A 12,761-nucleotide genomic window follows, 5' to 3' on the forward strand; every position below is an offset into this window, starting at 1 on the left:
ACTTGTTTTCTTAGATGAGTCTGTATTGCTTTAGGCTCAGTAGAGATTTTCTGTCTCCACGTTGTTCCTGAGCATGCCACTACAGGCAGAGAAACTCCCATGCAATCCTTATACCCACTCCTTTGATGTCTTTCCAAAACAAAACAAAACAAAAAACAACCTGTCCCAAAAGTAGAAGCAAGCCAAGAAAAAGGAAAAGAGAACTTTGTGCCATTTCCTGATCAGAAGAAGCCTTCGCTTCCCTTGCATGTTGCATCCATTTCCCCCAAATCCTTTGCTTCTCCTGATCTGGACAATCACTTCTCCTGGAGTATGTACAGAAATGGCAGGAGACATTTGAGACCTTGCTGTAATTTTTGCACTTTACACAAAGCACTAAAAGTTATAGTATGATCGAACAAGACAGCCATTTGGGATTTGGTGGTGGGGAGGGCTCAGAACCTCCCTGCACTAGCTGAGACAATGAGTACTCCACAGGCTCAGAGCCTCCCAGGCTGCCAGAGACTTCTGAGAGCAGTCGAAGGAGCTAGCCATAGCCAAGTAGCCTGCCTGGGCTGTCAGTGACAGCTTCCTATCCCAGCCCCACCTGCAGCTGAGAGCCATAGCCTGGCTGGAGGGATGGAAGTGGGGACAGTGTCTTTCCCCACAGTGCCCCCACAGCCAGGGGAGCCAGCAGCTAGCCCCTGTGTGCTGCAAAAGAGAGGGGTCTTTCTCCCATACTTGCTCCCCTGTTCCCAATCCCTGGGGAGCAAGCAGGGGGGAAAGGCCCCTTTCCCCCAGAGTGCGCCAGGAGGGGCTGTGCTTTCGGGAGGGAGTGCCAAATGCGGTTCAGGAAGAGAGACTCCTCTCACCCTCAGTATGCCCGGCTGGACTCATTATTTCCCTGGTCCCAGGAAAGCAAGCAGGGGGAAGAACCCTTCCCCCCACAGCGGGGGCTGCTGGCTCCCCCAGTCCTGGGGCGTTGCATAGAGAGACACCATCACCCCTTCCCTCTCCCCAGCCAGGATGTGGGTCTCAGCTGGCTGGAGAGAGAAGGCAGGGCTGAGATGAGAGGCCGTCACTAATGGACTAGGGACAGGACTGGCCTGGCGCTCGCTTGGGCAGGCAGAGAAGACAAGCTCTGCCTGCGTGAGGCCCTGTACAAAGGCATATAGGATGTGAGTGGAATCATCCAAAAGTAGCCCTTGCTGCGAAACCTGAAAATAGGTTCACTAAAACACTCTGCCCTAGAGCGCCTGCATCTGATAACTCATCAGCAGAGATCCAGGTTTTCTGTTTCCCATGGAAAAATGCGGATTTCCCCCTTTACCCAAGAAAAATGCAGATCTCTCATTTTAGCAGAGATACCTGCAGATTTTGAAGGTTTGCAAAGACCCCTCTGCAGACTGGCAGAGTTGCAGTTTGCAGGGGACTGGGAGGGATCAGGAGGAGGGCAGTCAGGCGGGGGGCACTGGCTGCCAGGCAACCTGGAGAGCAGCTTCTGGAGGTAAGTGGGAGGGTGGGATTGACGCCCCCATAGGAAGGGAGGGAGAAAGTTGAGCAGGGCTGGGGCTGGGGCTGGGGCTGCTGCCCAGCCAGGTAGCACATGGGGCTTGGGGCCCAGAGCTACAATGCACAGTCACAGGGCCCCAGTGGGGAGCAGGTGTGGAGGGGGTGGGAATGAGGGACACCAGCAGGCCTGGGGGGAGTGAGGGGCAGGACCAGGGGGGGAGGGGGGGCCAGGAGGGGGTGGGGGAGGTGGGAGTGAGGGACGCCAGTAGGCCTGGGGCCTGAGGGCTTGTACCTATATTCTGTGAGCTAAGGGGGTAAGGGGAGCTCTGAGAGAGAACCCAAAACCAAATGACAAAATCTATAGGTATTTAGAATTTATTTTACTGTATTGTTTAAGGCACTGCTAGGCTTCTATACGCGTGCTATATATGAATATAACACAGAGAAGGAGCAATATACTCAGATGAATGATTGTTTCATATCTACCTATTTGTGGTTGAATATTAAAGCTGAGCCGCATGAAGCATTGAGGTGTCCAGGAGTTGTCTTCTCTTCTTCGAAAATCCTTGCCTGCTGACAGTGAAATCCATTTGATTGGCACTAATAACTTTTATTACCAAGGAAAGTTAATAACTTTTCAGAATTTTCTTTTACATGTCTTAGTTGTACTTTGATTCTTACCGATGCATTTACTCTCTTGTCTCATATTTCACTCACCACTTCCTCTCCTTCGTTCTCATGGTTGTACGGTAAATCAAAATAAGGAGCGGCTCCAAGCTTCAGACCTGCAGTGTGCTCCGACCATCAACCTTAAAACAGTTTACTATTTCAAGACTGTCTTTATCTCATGATTTCCTGATGTGACCATCTGTCTAGTTAAGAACCTAGATTATCTGTTTCTAAAACATTTCACATCAGTGTTCAAATTTGCTCTTCACTGTCACAAATGTGGGTATTAATGGTGTAGTTGTATATTCATTTCATCATCCGCAATAAATCCTCCTTTGATAGGAGGTTGGAGAGAGTTACTTGGTTACTTACTGACATAAAAAAGATGTGGAGGCAAGGAAACATGGGAGGTATTGACTTCTACTATATTTAGAACAGTTTTATTGTTGGTTCTGTTTTAAATATTAAATATAGCTTCACAATATACTGCTGCCAAATGATTGTATTTTATTTATTTATTGTATTTATTGAATGTATTGTATTTATCTTAATTTATTCCAGGACTGATACTTGTATCAAATTGATTTTACTTTCTGCAAATATCTTTTCTTTTCCATTTGGCTTTCCTACTTGCTTATGATATTGGTTACTTTTTATTGTAATTTAGGATATTAAGTTGAATGTGGGTTGTTTTTGGTTTCCTTGCTTTGGTTCCCCCTGCATTGTCAGTTATTCAAAACCTGTTATCAATAGGAAAAAGTCTTTTAGGAAAAGTGCTTCCCATTGTAGATGAGAGAGCTAAAATAAACGTTGCCTTAGCCCTGCAGGATGTGTGGGATACCATTAATTGATGCATCTATAATAAAAAGAAAAAGAGGAACAAAAATCAGAGGAGTGGACAATGCAACAATGAGCTGCAAGAGGCAGCTCCATGACAGATTGGTGATGCACGTCTTAGGAGTGGTATGAGATGGGAGATGTTATGTTAACTGTCAAGCATGCAGAATTGTACTTTGGGCCTCACCTAATTGTCTGTCTTATTTTTAAAACAAACTTATCATGCACAGAGTTTTCTATTCGTGCCTCTCGGTATCTTTTTTTCCAGAAAGAGGCTTCATGTATCCACAATGCAGACAAATGACGATTTAAAACATGAACAAAGTTGGCTTACCTGCCACTTGAGGCTTTCATGTTCTGCAGGCATTCTGCACAGTTCATTCTCTTGGTGCTGCTTTTCAGTTGCCAATTTCTTCATGAGGTAATTGGTATTCTCTTGTCTTTGATCCAGGGATTTCAGTAGATACACAGCTATATCCTGAGATTCTTCTTTCTCAGTTACCCAAATGGAAAGAAATCAAGACTGTTTAGAATACTTGATTTCATTAAGCAAGAGGCAAGGACTTCTTAGGGTGATATCTTTTACTGGACCTGCTGCAGAATAGGGATAGAGTTAGACAAGCTTTAAAATGCAAGACATTCTTCATCAGATCTGAGGTGTGAGAGCCAGTAGGATTTCACAGTGACAAAAATCACACAACTATGGTTTTTTTAATAAAGTATGTTGATTCTCAGTAAAACTAAAAAAAAAACAAACTTGCTTAATACATGTAGGCAGAAAAGTAAAACTCTGCTTGTATACACCAGCAGCAGGGCATTCTTCAAAATGGCATCCACAGACACTGAAGGAAAAAAACTCTAAAACCAAAGTCAGTTTTGTAACTAGGGTCACATATGGATAAGTCTTCTTAGCACTTAGTAGTGGGAAAAATCCCTCCAATAATTGCTTGCCGCAGGTAATACAGAACCACTGCCTTTATTTCCATGATTTAAAAAAAGAAGAAATAAAAAACAGTTTTGAATTAAGGTCAGCTCATAAAAGCCCAGTCTGCTAAGATGCTGCTTGATCAATAAGTAATATTATGGTCTAGAACAAAAGTCTAAATAGTAGGTGAAAGTAAATGGGCTGGATGAGTAGTGTGGCATTTGTCTGTAGGCTTGATTGATCCCTGGGGCCTGGCACTGCCCCATCCCTGCCCAACACATTGGGATTGGGATCGGGCCCTGGAGGCCTGGTGCTGCCCCCTCCCTTGTCCCTTGCATTCTAATATTAGGGCCTGGGGGGTCCAGCACTGCCCTTTCCTGCCCCCTGCACTCTGGGATTGGATCCCAGGGGCCTGTCACCACCCTCATTGAGCCCTGTATGTCAGGATCTGGCACCTGGTCCAGTGTGCAGGCCTGAGGCGCCACATGGATTCAGAAATTTGGTACTTGAGGATTTGTGCCATCATTCCTTTGTTGCCAAATTTCTGGATCTGAGATTTAAACAAAAAATATTTTTGATGCACACTAGAGATAAACCAAGATGACTATGAAGAGAGGCTGAGGGACCGAACCTGTTCAGCCTCAGCAAACGGAGGCTGAGGGGGGATTTGGTGGCTGCCTACAAACTCATCAGGGGATATCAGCAGCAAATAGGAAGGGTCCTATTCCCCCCAGCACCACCTGGGGTGACAAGGAACAATGGCCAGAAGCTGCTGGAAAATAGGTTGAGGTTGGAGATTAGGAGGCACTATTTCACTGTTAGGGTAGCTAGGATCTGGAACCAACTTCCTAGAGAAGTGGTCCTTGCTCCTACCTTGGGTAAATTCAGAAAGAGGTTGGATGAACACCTGTCTGGGGTCGTGTGATCCCAACGTGTGCTCCAGCCAGTGGAGGGGGGTTAGACTGGATGATCTATTTAGGTCCCTTCTGACCCCTAACTACTATGAAACTATAAAACTATGACTACCAAAAAGTGAAAATCAGAACTAACTTAGTTTTGCTTTGCAAAGGGATTCATGGGATTCTGTCAATCTTGCATCCCATTAAAAATCAGTAGATATAACGACTCCGGTTGTTTAAAAATGAATACGAAGAATGCAGGGTACATTTATTCTCAATTGTTCCAAAATGGAGTATCCTGAATTTTAGTTTTTGGGACTCTCAAAGATTTTTTTGCCTTTTTTCCATAGAAAATGAAAATACACTGAGTTAGAAACTGTGTTAAATGTGTCACAGTATCACCCTTCAAACATCTTTCCTTTGGGGGAAAAATTCCAATCATACTGAAGCAGTTATAGTCTAAATGATATTACTTTTTATTGCACTCTATTGTCATACAAGCCATTTGCAATAATGATACAAAATAAAATGAGCAATGTAGGGTGTACACTTGTTACATGCAGAGTTTTTCTATCATTTCTTCCCTTCTTCTTTACTAAGTTATATAAATGGAAATGGGCACTACTGAAATACCTAGGGAAATATGAATATTTTTTGGGAAATGAATAGCTAGTTTAACTCATGGAAACAGCCATATTCCCCTGAGGAGTCTGAATTCAGATCAGATTCATCAGGATCAGGAAAAGAAATTTCTTTTCTCCCTCTCTTAGATTTCAAAGGGAAAATATACAAAGGAAAATATACAAAGGAAAGAGAATTCTGGTGTTGGCAGATATTTTGTCACTTCTAACCTCAGCTTTATCAAGATACTTTAGCAATGAGAAGGGAACACTTAAAACAGACTAATAGTTAAGGTTAGATGGGAGAGCAACAAGGGTGATTTCTTGGTGGGTGTCTGCTGTAGACCAGCAGACCAGGAGGATGAGGTAGATGAGACTTTCTTCAAGCAAGCAGCACAGGAGTGGGCAAAATACGGCCTGCGGGCCAGATCAAAGATGACAAGGCACCAGGGGCAGTAGGGCTCAGGGGGAGCTGGTGGCAAGACCCAGTACCCATAGCAGCAAGGCCTGCCTGGCCCCATCCTCAGCCCCCAAGTGGAAGCCTCTGCCTAGCAGAAGTTTCTGGCCTGGGAGCCGGGGGGCTGTTCCCACCTCCCTCCACCAGGGAGGGAAATTCAGATAAGGGGGAGGGAGTGGGGAGAGCAGCAAGAGAACCACAGGCAATCGCCCCAGTCCTCAGGGCCAGGATGGGCTGGCTCCTGCTGAGTCCTGCAGTCCCAGTGCTGCGCCTGGGAAATATGGTGCTGGAGAGATGCGGGGCAGGGGGGGAGTTGTGGAGAGGAGCAATGGTGGGCAGCAAAATTGGGAAAATGGCGGTGGCAGGGCGTGTGGAGTGGCAGCAAGCAGATGCACAGGAGTGCAGCAACAGCTGGGTGGGAGTACAGAGCTTGTGCCTGTGTGCCAAGGCTAGGGCCAGCAGAAGCCCAGAACAGGGCAGCAGGAGCATGGTGGCAGGGGCTCTACCGAGCCAAGCTGGCTCCCCCCTCCTTCCTGGTGCAGCCCAGCCCAGCTCCATAAAGGCCCTGCCAGCCCAGGCCCTGCACTCTTGCCATCCTGCTCTAGGCCCCCACCAGTGCTGGCCCCAGTGCACTAGCGTGGACCCTGCACTCCTGCCCAGCTGCCTCTGCGTTCCTGTGTGCCCACTCGCTGCCACTCCCCACCCATTTCCCCACTTTCCTGCCCACCATCGCCACCGCTTCTCTTCACCCCCGTGCCCACTGCTTTAGCACCACATGGTTCCCTAGCTGCAGTGCCAGGGCCTTAGGACTCAGTAGGGGCCAACCTGCCCCCACCCCCCTGCAATTCTTGTCTGGCTCCACGCAGTGCTGGCTGAGCTGGCTTGGCTCCTGCTGCATCCTCCAATCTTGGCTGTGCAGCTGGGACACTGTGCTGCAGTGGCGAGTGGGGGAAGTGGTAGGAGGAAGGCAGTAGTGGCAGATGTGGTGGCAGGTGAGAGCATGGGGCCTGTGCTGGTGCCTTGGGACCAGGAGCATGGAGGCCGGGCTTGGAGGAGTGCTGGAGGGGACTCTACCTGCTGTGGGTGGGGGGTGTGAGCAAACTCTCCCCCTCCACACTTGCCACAACCCTCCCCAGCCACCCTCCCCCTCACACACAGCCCCCCCACAGACCCCATATTCACCCAAAACCACATGCTCTCCCACCCCACATACACCCACACCCCCACACCTGTCCACCCCACCAAAAATCCCACACAGACACCCACAGCCCCCCCCAAACCTATACCCACCTATACCCCCCACACTTCCCTCCCCACAATATACCAGAGTAAGACTTCATTTTAAGATATTATACTCTCACCTATATGTACACTACACAAACACATGTGAATCAGGGCAAAAATATTTTTTTGAAATCAAATTAATGAATGTTGTAGCAGATGTTTGATCTTTAGAATACAGTTTGGTATTTTTCTGGTTCTAAAGTGGCAAACCCCCTTGCTGAAAGGAGTACTTATGGGGGAAAGGGCAGGGACTTTTGGTGGCAAAGGTCAGGGGCTAGGGGGCAGGACTTCTGGTCCCAACATGGTGACCAGGGGCAGTGCACCCAGCAAGGGGCGGGGCTACCCTTGCACCCTTCGACACCTTGCTAAAATTCAGTAAGTAGTCCTCCATCTGAAATAATTGCCTGCCCCTGAACTAGCAGAAGTTTCCAGATCATAGACCCTGGTTCTCATGAGGGATTTTGTGAGGACCATATTGGGCAATACAGCTGTGCACAGGCAATCCAGGACATTTTTGGAGAGTGTTGGGGCCAACTTCCTGGTGCAACTGTTGGAAAGGCCAACTAGGGGTGATGTTCTTCTTGACTTGCCACTTACACACAAGGTGGGAGATTTAGACGTGGATAGCAATTTGCACAGCAGTGATCCTGAGATGATCAAGTTCAGGATCCTGACAAAAGGAAGAAATGAAAGCAGCAGAGTATGGACCATGGACTTTAGCAAAGCAGACTTTGACTCCTTCTGGAAATTGATGGGCAGGATCCCTTTGGAGGCCAGGCTGAGTGGGAAAGACTCCAGGAGAGTTTGTTTTAAAGAAACCTTACTGAGGGAGCAGGAACAAACCATCCCAATGTGCAGGAAGAATAGCAAATGTGGCAAGTGACCAGCTTGGTTTAGGAGAGAACTTTTTGGTGAACTTCAGCATAAAAAGGAATCTTACAAGAAGTGGAAGCTTGGACAGATGACTCAGAGGTGCAGACTTACTAGACTTGGCGCTGTCCACAGGGGATGACTTGGTGGGTACAAGGTAACCTAGGGGATAGTGACCACCTATTGATAGAGTTCACTATCTGGCGAAAGGTGGGAAAGATAACTAGTAGGGCTGAAGTGCTAGACTTCAGGAAGGCCAACTTCAACAAGCTCAGAGATTAGTTAAGGAGATGAGTTAGGAGATTAGTTAAGAAGGGACTGATGGGCAAAAGCATTGGAAAGATGGGAGTCCAGGAAGGGTGAACGTTTCTCAAGGGAATGATCCTGCAGGCACAGAAAAGGACCATCTCAGTACACATAAAGGGGGCAAAAGAACAAAAAGACTTTCTTAGTTAAGCAGGGAAATCCAGGAGAGCCTGGAGGGGAAAAGAGAGGCCTACAGGCTGTGGAAGCAGGGGGCAGCCACCAAGGAGGAGTATACCTGCTTGGCTTGAGCTTGCAGGGAAGCAGTGAGGAGGGCCAAAGCAGAAATGGAGCTTAGGCTTGCAGCAAAAGTTAAGGATAACAAAAAGTTATTCTTTAAATACATAGGAAGCAAAAAGAAAGCACAGGGTAACATAGGGTCCCTTCAAGATGGACTAGGGCAACTGGTAACAGGTAGGATGGCCAAAGCGGAACGCCTAAATAATTTCTTTGCCTCTCTGTTCCTGGACATGGATCCCAGTGGGACATTAGGTAACTGCAAGATAGATACCTACCTAGTATCTGTCTTAAAAATCTAGGGGACTGTGGCATTGACACCTACACAATCAATTGGGTCACTAACTGGCTGGAGGGCGGTACCCAGGGAGTGGTGGTGGATGGGTCCTATTCGACCTGGAGGGAGGTGGGCAGTGGGGTTCTGCAGGGCTCGGTCCTCGGGCCCGCACTGTTCAACATCTTCATCAGCAACTTGGACAAGGGGATAAAAAGCACCCTGTTCAAATTTGCAGATGACACTAAGATGTGGGGAGAAGTGGGCACACTAGAAGGGAGGAATAGGCTGCAATCAGACCTAGACAGGTTACAGGGGTGGGCAGATGCGTTTCAGGATGGGTTTCAACACTGACAAGTGCAAGGTGCTGCACCTGGGGAGGAAGAACCAGCAGCACACCTACAGGCTGGGGAACTCCTTTCTCCTCAGTGCAGAGGCAGAGAAGGTTCTTGGAATTACTATTGATGCCAAAATGAACATGGGCCGGCAGTGTGGAGATGCAGTCAGGAAGGCCAACCGTACCTTGTCATGCATCCACAGATGCATCTTAAGCAGGTCCAAGGAGGTGATCCTCCCCCTCTGTGTGACACTGGTCAGGCCACAGCTGGAGTACTGCATCCAGTTCTGGGCGCGGCATTTCAAGAGGAATGTGAACAACATGGAGAGGGTCCAGAGGAGGGCCACTCGCATGATCAGGGGGCAGCAGGCAGGCCCTATGAGGAGAGGCTACGGGACCTGAACCTGTTCAGCCTACAAAAGAGAAGGCTGAGGGGGGATCTAGTGGCCTGTTACAAACTAGTCGGAGGGGACCAGCAGGCACTGGGGGAGTCCCTGTTCCCCCGAGCACTACCAGGAGTGACTAGAAATAACGGTCATAAGCTGGCAGAGGGTAGATTTAGGCTAGGTATCAGGAGGCGCTACTTCACTGTCAGGGTGGCTAGGATCTGGAACCAACTTCCAAGAGAAGTGGTGCTGGCTCCTACCCTGGGAGTCTTTAAGAGGAGGCTAGATGTACACTTTGCTGGGGTCGTTTGAGCCCAGTACTCTTTCCTGCCATGGCAGGGGGTCGGACTGGATGATCTGCTCAGGTCCCTTCCAACCCTCCCAACTATGAAACTATGCAACTCATCGACTGGTAGCACTGGGGACACCCAGAGGGGTTGAATGTATGTAAGTCAACAGGTCCTGATCTTCATCCTAGGGTACTTAGGGAATTAGCTGGAGTCATAGTGGAACCACTGGCATGACTGTTTGAGCGCTCATGGTGCTCAGGACAGGCTCCAGAGGACTGGAAAAGGGCCAATGTGGTCCCTATTTTCAAGAAGGGGAGGAAGGAGGAACCAGGTAATTATAGACCTATTAGCCTCACCTCTATCCCTGGCAAGACCTTTGAGAAAATTGTTGAGGGTTACATTTTTGGGGGACCAGCTGGTAAAATAATGCTAAAGGGCAATCAGCATGGGTTCACAGCAGGCAGCTCCTGCCTGACTAACCTGGTTTCTTTTTACAATTGGATCACAAAATGCTTGGATGAAGGAATAGAGATAGAAGTTATTTACTTAGATTTTTAAAAGGCCTTTGACACAGTGTCATACCCAATTCTTAAAAATAAACTAAACAGTTGCAATATAGCTTATTACACAGTCTGGTGGGTGGAAAATTGGCTTATGGGATACACCTAGAGAATGGTGTTAGACAGGTCAGTTTTTACATGGAGAAATGTAGGCAGCGGAGTCCCCCGAGGCTCTGTCCTGGGACTGGTACTATTCAGTATCTTCATTAGTGACTTGGATGAGGGAGTCAAAAGCACTCTGTCCAGGTTTGCAGGTGACACCATACTATGGGGGTGAAATAAACAAACTAGAGGGCAGGGAGTGAATCCAGGTGGATTTGGACAGGCTGGGGAAATCGGCAGAACAGAATAGGATGCAATTTAACAAAGCTAAGTGCCATGTGTTGCACCTAGGGAGGAAGAATCATCAACGCACCTATAGCCTGGCAGGTACCACTCTAAGTAGCACAACTGTGGAAAGGGATCTTGGAGTTATAGTCGACTCGAAAATGCACGAATCACCAATGTGATGAAACTAACCGCACTCTTTCTTGCATAAGTAGAGGCATCGCAAGCAGGTCTAGGGAGGTGATACGTCCCCTCTATGCGGCACTGGCCAGGCCACAGCTGGAGTACTGTGTCCAGTTTTGGGTGCCGCACTTCAAGAGGGATGTAGATTACCTGGAAAGTGTTCAGAGGAGGGCCACCCATCTGGTTAAGGCCTACAGGAAAAACCCTACAAGGACCGATTAAAGGACCTGAATTTCTTCAGCCTCCACAAGAGAAGGCTGATCTTGTGGCCATCTATAAAAACTCATCAGCAGGGGACAGCAGGAAATAGGGGATACAATGTTTAACATGGCACCCATCGGGGTAACGATAAACAATGGCCACCAACTGAAGGAGTGCAAATTTAGACTGGACATCAGGAAAAAATTATTTGCAGTGAGAATTGCCAAAACATAGAATATGCTTCCAAGGGAGGTGGTGCTGCCCTTGGAGGTATTTAAGAGGAGATTAGACAAACACTTGGCTTTTCTTTCCTGCTCCGGGCAAGGGTTGGACTCGATGATCTAATGGGTCCCTTCAGGCCCTAAAATCTATGAAATCTATAAGAATATTGCTTGGGCATGAAGGGATGAAATCAGGAAGGCCAAAGCACAATTGGAGTTGTAGCTAGCAAGGGTTGTGAAAGGTAACAGAAATGGTTTCTACAAGTATGTTAGCAACAAGAGGAAGGTCAGGGAAAGTGTGGGTCCCTTACTGAATGGGGGGGCAACCTAGTGACATGGTGAGGAAAAGACTGAAATAGTCATTGCCTTTTTTACCTCAGTCTTCACAGTCAAGGTCAGTTCCCAGAGTACTGCACTGGGCAGCACAGTTTGAGGAGAAGATGACCAGCCTCCAGTGGTGACAGAACAGGTTAGGGACTATTTAGAAAAGGTTGACATGTACAAATCCATGGGGCTGGATGCAATAGATCCAAAGGTGCTGAAGGAGTAGGCTGATGTGATTCCAGAACTGCTGGCCATTATTTTTGAAAACTTGTGGCAATCGGGGCATGTCCCAGAGGATTGGAAAAGAGAAAATAATAGTGTCCATCTTTAAGAAAGGGAAGGAGGAAGATCTGGGGAACTCCAGATTGTTTAGCTTCACATCAGCCCCCGGACAAATCATGGAACAGGTCTTCAAGCAGTCTATTTCTAAGTACTTGGAGGAGAAGGTTGTGATTAGGAACAGTTGGCATGGATTCAGCAAGGGCAAGTCATGCCTGACCAACCTTATTGTCTTCTATAAGATGACTGGCTATGTGGATTCAGGGAAAGCAACGGACATGATATATCTTGACTTTAGCAAAGCTTTTGATATGGTCTCCCACAGTATTCTTGCAAACAAGCTAAGGAACTACAGGTTGGATGAAGGGACTGCAAGGTGGCTGGATTGTCAGCATCAACAGGTAGTAATCAATGGCTCAATGTCTAGTTGGCAGTCAGTATCAAATGGAGTGCCCCAAGGGTTGGTCGTGAGACCAGTTTTGTTCAATATCTTTATCAACGACTTGTAAGACAGGACAGAGTGCCCTTCAGCAAGTTTGCAGATGACACTAATCTGGGGGTGAGTAGTAGATACACTGGAGGGTAGGGCAAGGATTCAGAGAGACCTAGACAAAGTGAAGGATTGGACCAAAAGAAATCTCATGAGGTTCAACAAGGACAAGTGCAAAAGTCTGCACTTAGGATGGAACAAACCTATGCACCACTACAGGCTTGGGACCAACTGGCTAAGCAGCAGCCCTGCAGAAAAGGACCTGGGGGTTACAACAGACAGTAAAGTCAGCAGTGT

This window comes from Crocodylus siamensis, chromosome 1 (assembly GCF_052110815.1).
Source record: "Crocodylus siamensis isolate JL-2025a chromosome 1, ASM5211081v1, whole genome shotgun sequence".
Lineage (NCBI taxonomy): Eukaryota > Metazoa > Chordata > Crocodylia > Crocodylidae > Crocodylus > Crocodylus siamensis.